This window comes from Triticum aestivum, chromosome 7A (genome assembly GCF_018294505.1).
Source record: "Triticum aestivum cultivar Chinese Spring chromosome 7A, IWGSC CS RefSeq v2.1, whole genome shotgun sequence".
In the NCBI taxonomy this organism is placed as follows: domain Eukaryota; kingdom Viridiplantae; phylum Streptophyta; class Magnoliopsida; order Poales; family Poaceae; genus Triticum; species Triticum aestivum.
In genome coordinates this window covers 608531262-608537435 of record NC_057812.1, presented here as the reverse complement: position 1 = coordinate 608537435, position 6174 = coordinate 608531262, and positions in this window count along the sequence as shown.

Here is a 6174-nt window from a genome sequence, read left to right as displayed (position 1 = left end):
CAAATTGTTGTTAATATATTCATCTCCATCGATCACGATTCATATGATGTGTTGTGAGTAGTTCATTGCATTCTTGAGGACATGAGATAAACCTTGTTGCTAGTAATCTTTGAAGTTGGAGCTAGTTCAATGTTTTGATATTATGTTGTGGTGTAATTCTCTAGTGGTGAAGTGCGAACGTCGACTAGATATCACTTCACGGAGTGCACCATGTGATTAGTTTGTTCATGGATGGGTGGCCGGAGTGACATATATTACTGTACGCTAAGTTTGTGAACTATTGCATGAGGGGTGACGGAACCCTAGAATTTACCGCTATAGTTAGATGTTATCTCAATTACTCTCTTGTATTTGCATATGCTTGCATAGAGGTATAATCATAAGTATGTTGTTTGTTCGAATAAGAGCATCACATTATCATAGCTTCCACCGCATAATAAGTTATCAAAGCAATAAATGGCGACTCAATGGATCTTGATGAAAGTAACCTCCTGAAACTCCCATGTGTCCTAAAGAATGCCTTGATCCCAATAAGTAAAACCATCGGCTTGTCCTTAGTATAATTCAGGATTGGACCACTTGGTGCATAGTTGTACTTTTGTTACTATTTACTTTCTTGCAATTAATCTTGCTTTCAAACAAATCATCAAACACTCTTTCTAGATTTATAGTGATCTCTTGATAGTTTTCATCAACCAATTTCTTCTAATCCTCGTTGGGTTCGACACTCTTACTTATCAAAAAGACTATGATAGATCTCATATACTTGTTGGTTATCAAGACTCTTTATTGGCATTATTGCCGGAGAGGGTAACACTCTTGATAAGTGGAATTTGGTAAGAGAAACATATAATGTGCTCGCTATTTTTTGTTTTGTTTACTATTTTAGTTCACTATAGATTTGCTCACTGCTATGGACTTGTTGTTAGGAGGGGTCGTCTATTCCATCCATGTGGTTAGGATAGAACCTCCACCTTCTATATAATATTGCTATTAGCTTTCTTGAACATGTAAGGGCTAACCATTACGCAGGTGACGAAACAGATCCTCTTGAAGAACACTTACGTTATGGTCTTGAATTATGTGGTCTCTTTAAGCTTTCAGGTTTACCCCAATATGGTGTGTTGAAGAAATATTTCCTTTATCTTTGGAGGCAAAGGCTTTGTCATAGTTTAGTTTATTGGATAGCCCATCTGCTATGCAATGAAATGTTTTATGTTCTGAGTTTTGATATGTCTCCAATGTATCCATAATTTATGAAGTATTCATACTATGTTTACATCAATTATATATGGTTCTCATGCACTTTTATATTATTTTTTGGACTAACTTGTAGTGCCCAGTGCTAGTTGATGATTTTTGCATGTTTTCATTTTACAGAAAATCAACATCTAGGAAGGTCAAAATACCCTAGTGAATTAATACAATTTTTTTCAAGAATATATGTGATTTTGGGGCAAAGGAATCAATGCAAGAAGATGCCCGAGGGCCCCGCACGACCAGGTGGTGCGACCACTGATGTCTGCTAGAACTACGTCGGTATTTCCCCAAAGAGGAAGGGATGATGCAGCACAGTGACGGTAGGTATTTCCCTCAGTCATGAGACCAAGGTTATCGAACCAGTAGGAGAACCAAGCAACACTACGTAAACAGCACCTGCACACAAATAAAAAATACTCGTAACCCGACGTGTTAAAGGGGTTGTCAATCCCTTTCGGGTAGCTGCGCCAGAAATTGGCAAACGGACGTGATAAAAATATGATAGATAGGATAAATAGATCTCGGATAAAATAAATTGCATCAAGGTATTTTTGTATTTTTGGTTTAATAGATCTGAAAATAAAAGCAAAGGAAAATAGATCACAAAGGCAAATATATTAAAGAAGAGACCCGGGGGCCGTAGTTTTCACTAGTGGCTTCTCTTGAGAAAAATAGCAAACGGTGGGTAAACGAATTACTGTTGGGCAATTGATAGAACTTAAAATAATCATGACGATATCCAGGCAATGAACATTATATAGGCATCACGTCCAAGATTAGTAGACCGACTCTTGCCTGCATCTACTACTATTACTCCACACATCGACATCGGTCCAACATGCATTTAGTGTATTAAGTTCAAGGAGAAACAGAGTAATGCAATAAGAACAATGACATGATGTAGACAAGATCTATTTATGTAGAAATAGACCCTATTGTTTTATCATTAGTAGCAACGATACATACGTGTCGGTTCCCCTTCTGTCACTGGGATCAAGCACCGTAAGATCGAACCCATCACAAAGCACCTCTTCCCATTGCAAGATAAATAGATCAAGTTGGCCAAACAAAACCCAAATATCGGAGAAGAAATAGGAGGCTATAAGAAATCATGCATACAAGATATCAAAGAAGACTCAGATAACTTTCATGGATAAAAACATAGATCTGATCATAAACTCAAATTTCATCGGATCCCAACAAACACACCGCAAAAGAGTTACATCATATGGATCTCCAAGAGAATATTGTATTGAGAATCAAAAGAGAGAGAGAGGAAGCCATCTAGCTACTAACTATGGACCCGAAGGTCTACAAAAGACTACTCACACGTCATCGGAGAGGTACCAATGGGCATGATGAACCCCTCCGTGATGGTGTCTAGATTGGATTTGGTGGTTCTGGACTTTGCGGCGGCTGGAATTGATTTTCATCGACTCCTGATACGTCCATTTTGCATCATGTTTTCTTACTGTTATTTATAATGTTTTTATCCATAATAATGCCTTTTGGAGTAATTCTAATGCCGTTTCTCTCATAATATGCAAGGTATACACAAAGAGGGAGAATTCCAGCAGCTGGAAATCTGGACCTGAAAAAGCTATGTCAGGCTACCTATTCTGCACATCTCCAAATGAGATGAAACTTCATGAGGATTTTTTATGGAATATTTAAGAATTATTGGAGCAAATAACTATCAGAGGGGGCCCACCAGGTGGGCACAACCCACCTGGGCGCGCCAGGGAGCCCAGGCGCGCCCTGGTGGGTTGTGCTCACCCAGGCCCACCCCCAGTGCCCATCTTCTGGTATATAGGTTATTTTGACCTAGAAAAAAAAATAAGGAGAGGACTTTCGGGACGGAGCGCCGCCGCCTCGAGGCGGAACTTGGGCAGGAGCACTTTTGCCCTCCGGCGGAGTGATTCCGCCGGGGGAACTTCCCTCCCGGAGGGGGAAATCATCGTCATCATCATCACCAACAACTCTCCCATCTTGGGGAAGGCAATCTCCATCAACATCTTCAACAGCACCATCTCATGTCAAACCCTAGTTCATCTCTTGTGTTCAATCTTGTTACCAGAACTATAGATTGGTGCTTGTGGGTGACTAGTAGTGTTGATTACATCTTGTACACCAGTACGCGTCGGTGCTATACAAACGGTTTTAACCCCTTTCCGCGACAGCATTTGGAACCGTCACCTAGTGAGTGACGGCGATAGGGGGTCCTTCCCACATGACCCAAAAACCGTCGGGGGTAGGGAGCCTTAATGCATATAGTTGTCCCTATATAACCATTTCCGATATCTCGAATATCCCAAATGCTTCATCCTTGCGACTCATTTGTGCTCGCATTGCCATCACAGTCGGAGTTTTGTGGTTTTACTAAATCCAGGCAGATTCCAGGCACGGGAGCTTTCCAGGAAGATTCCAGGCACAGGAGTTTTACGATGCCTGGCACATCACAAACAGTTCATGATTATAAACCGTGTACGATTGGTAGACAATCACACACATTTAGTTTTTCCGCACCATATGTGATAGTGTCTGACATCACACACGCTTTGCAAACGGCAACTGTGTGCATTTTTACACATGTTTCCTCTCCGTGAACCGTGTCGGATTATGATGTATATCGCACACGCTGTGCTTTATTAACCGTGTGCGCCGTAATGACCTACACACCCTAATTTCGCCCTAGTTTAATTGCTCCTATTTAAAATTGTACGTAATTTAAACTTGAAAGTAGGCTATAGCTTTATTCACATTCATCAGGTTCAAACAACCAACGCATTATTCGATTCATAGGTACATATGTTTAAGAATTACATAAGCACCAAATAAAGAATGATGAACCAGGGTTCGATACTTGTACTATTACAGATGGTAAAGAAAGAGGTGACAAACATTCCGGTTGTTGAACAAGGTGAAGCAAAATGGCCCTATTGTGCTCTCCTGGATGCAGAAGGCATGCAGGACTCTAGTCCAACCCCTTGTGATGGCCGCCCGCCAATCATGTAGTTTGAGAGGTAATCTTGAGTAAACTGCTTCATGATCCACTTCAAAAGGAAAAAGTCTCAGACATTGTCATCTAACACAACTCATTACGGGCAGTAAAAAGAAGGCTACATGGTTCTTACTTACCATCCTGCAGTTCACTGTTGTCTTGCATAAAGTGTAAACAAATAGTTTGATTGACATCTTTTACCCATTTTAATAACAATCTTTATCTGTTTCCTCACTTGATGCTGGTTCATGAATATCTCATTGCCCCATACGCAGAAAGGGTCGAAGTGTGGATCTTTGGCAATGATATATGTACCTAAAAGCACCAAGTTAATATTAGAAGCTAAACAACAATTAAAAAATGATGTTGTACAACACTCCCTCCATCCCATTATATAAGATTTTATTACATGTATATCTAGACATCATCAGAACATTAAGGTAACACTCTTCCTTGTTGCTATGTAGCCTGAGATTGCATATTTAGTCATTCAGTAGAATGCATGTTGCTATGTAGCCTCAGATATATTAAATATGTCCCTAGTTAACCTACTGATAAATGGGTTACAGATATATTCAGTGAAATGTCCGATTCGACGATTAATCCCTTATCAGCCCCAGGCTATATGGTACCAGCTACCGATATCCTGAACAGTGAGTACATATAAGCAATGCGATGAAACTAATCTCGATGGAAAACAACACTGTTCTCAATATTGTCCTGCATGAGTACATATAAAGGCATGTTAAGCGCAACAGGCTAAACATCAACCAAATATATCCATGGTAGACAACATAATCTACAAATGATAGCTTCAGTGTGCAGGCTTAAGCACGCTAGTTAAGCAAAACAAGAAGTGGAGAGGTGTGTTAACTGCATCCGGCATAACATTTAAAAACAAGCAAATAGTCATTCAAACTGGTATTGTGCAGGTCTAAAGTACACTAGTTATTGTTAAAAACGAAAAGGCATATTAACTGCAATATCCTTAACAACAACCAAATATCGTAATTCATAGTGGTATTGTTGAAACTGTTATTGATGAAATTGAACTGCACGGCAAATAATTGCATATATAAAGCATCACATTGTGAAGAACTGAAATAAACAAGTCATAAGGCCATCTCTAACCGATCCTTAAAAAGTTAAAGGACTAAAACCATTAGTGGATATATATATATATATATACATATATAGACACACACACACATACATACATACATACATACATACATACATACATACATACATACATACATACATACATACATACATCTGGGCTATTCTGTTTCGTGTAACAGAATATTCTATTACCCTACTTGAACTGATGGTTTCAGGCGGTTGTACTGATGATCTTCATCTCGTCGAACTGGTTGTCTTTTCGTCGGAATGGGGTGTGTAATATATTGTTGGAAATCTCTTGACATATACATTACAAATATATAGGATTTTTTTGCAAAATCATCACGGTTTAATATCAGTTTTGAAAAAAAAACCATTTTTTTCAAAACCGAAAACGCGAATCGTATTTTGGACTCAATTTTCAAACGGGTTGTCGGAATAGAGCAAATAAGATGGCATTGGAAAGCTGGTAAAAATCCGCATCTTCCATATATCTACTGTTTTTTCAAATTATATAGAATTTAAAAGTAATTTGAAAAACGGTGAAATTCTGGGCGAAATGTATTTTCGCGTTTTTTTCAAACGGTTTGTCGGATTGACGCAAATGATACGGCGTTGGAAAGCTATGGAAAATGCGCAACTTTTTTCATATAGAAATGTTTTTCTAATTCTTATGGTTTAAAAACGAATTCGAATACGGTCAATTTTGATTTTGAACGCGATTTTTTAAAGTTTGTCGAAATGGGGCAAACAATATACCGTTGGATAGCTATCGAAAACGCGAAACTTAG